Consider the following 2,270-nt stretch of genomic DNA (forward strand, 5'->3'; position numbering starts at 1 on the left):
CAGGAACTAGACAAGGATGTTCACTATCAGCACTTCCATTCAATATAGTTTTGGAAACACTAGCCAGAGCAATCAGATGACAGAGAAATAAAAGGAATAAGGATAGGAAAGGAAGAAGTTAAATTATCATTATTTGCAGATGACGTGACACACTACACAGAAGTCCCCAAAAACTTCACCAAAGGACTAATAGAGTTAATAAGTAGATTAAGCAGTATACCTGGATACAAAATCAACACTCAAAAATCAATAATATTCTCGTACACAAACAACAAACTCACCGAGAGACAAATTATGGGAATAACTCATTTCACAATAGCATCCAGAAAAATGAAATACTTAGGAATCAATCTAACAAAGGATGTAAAAGATCTATTCATTGAAAACTATAGTACTCTGAAATAGGAGATTGAAGAGGTTATCCAAAAATGAAAAGATACCCCTTGCTCTTGGATAGGAAAAACCAACATTGTGAAAATGACCATACTCCCAAAACTCATGTACAGATTTAATGGAATCCTGATCAAAATAGCATTAGCATACCTCACAGATCTGAGAAAACATTCTTAAAATTCATTTAGAGCCAGAAGGATCCTAGAATAGCAAAGGCAATCCTAAACAACAAAGCCAAGGTAGGAGGCACAACAATCCCTGACTTGAAATTATACTACAAAGCTATTGTGATAAAATCAGCATGGTACTGGCAAAAAAAAACAGGATTAAAGGTACAGATTAGAAGATGCAGACACAACTACAAAGACACTCAGCTACCTTATTTTTGACAAAGGGACTAAACATGTTCACTGGAATAAAGATAGCCTCTTTAATAAATGGTGTTGGAAAAATTGGCTTTCCACATGTCAAAGACTAAAGCTAGACCTAAATCTGTCTCCATGCACTAAAGTCAAAATGTATCAAAGATTTAAATATTAAACACTAAATCTACTAGAAGACAAAATAGGTAGAAGTGTTGGAGATATGGGGATGGGCAAAGAATTCATGAACAAAGTGCCAACTGCACAGGAAATACTTCAAGAATCAACAACTGGGATCTCATCTTATTAAAAACTTTTTGCACTTAAAAGAAATTATCAACAGAGTGAAAAGAAAACCCACAGAAAATTTTAGCCAACTGCACTCAGACAAAGGACTTCTATCTAGAACATATACAGAATTGAAAATAGGCCCTCAAATTCAAAGATTGAATTCAAAAATGGCATCTGAGATGAACACACATTTCTCACATGAAGAAACACAGATCACAAATAAATACATGAAGAAATGCTCACGATCACTGGTCATTCAGGAAATGCAAGTAAAACGGCACTGAGCTTCCACCTCACTCCAGAAAGAATGGCTGACATCATGAAATCAACCAGTAACAAACGCCGGGGAGGCTGCGGGGAAAAGCAGTCCTTCCCCACTGCTGGTGGGAGTGTAAACCAGTGCAGCTACTGTGGAAGTTAGTGTGGGGATTCCTCCAAAAACTAATATTGGAGGTCTCATTCAATGTAGCTATTCCCATTATTGGTATTTGTGCAAAAGAAATGAAAATATCATGGCACAGCAATACATGTACACCCATGTTTACAGCAGCACAATTTATAATAGCTGAATCTTGGAAACTACGCAAATGCCCATCAACCACGGAACGGATAAAAACGTGGTATTTTTATACAATGGAGTATTACTCAGCTCTAAAGAAGGATAAACTTGAGGCTTTTATAGGTAAATGGATGCAACTTGAGACCACACTCATAAGTGAAGTAAGTCAGACTCATGTCTGTGTGTCATCTTGTCTCCCTAGTGTAAGGAAAAAATCCTGAAAGAGAAAGATCCAAAATGTACAATAGACACTGTGAAAATGAAAGGGGAAAAGAAGTGCTTAAAAGGGAAAAACAGCTGGAATAGGGGAGAAAAGAAAAGAAAAGAAGGGAAAAGCTTATATGTATATCCGTATATGTATGTACATCTATATATACAAGATAGAAAACTATACTACTAGTTTATGTATGTCCATCAAAAAGATAAGTTTGTGTTTTCATCATTTGATTGAGCATTTTTGTACCTAAATCTTATAATCTGTATAACTACTATGAAGATAACAATATGCAGTATATTAACTAGTGTTAATTTCCTATTATCTTTTTTTGAAATTCTGTATTGTTTTTATCCTTTGTTTTTAAAATAGAAAAGAAGGAATCTCTTACTTCTTTGGAATGCATTCTTAATTGTTGAAGATACTCAGTCCTTACATATTGAAAAAGAGT

Source organism: Cavia porcellus, unplaced genomic scaffold (genome assembly GCF_034190915.1).
Source record: "Cavia porcellus strain 051 isolate PalLab524CR breed Dunkin Hartley unplaced genomic scaffold, mCavPor4.1 scaffold_21, whole genome shotgun sequence".
NCBI lineage: Eukaryota > Metazoa > Chordata > Mammalia > Rodentia > Caviidae > Cavia > Cavia porcellus.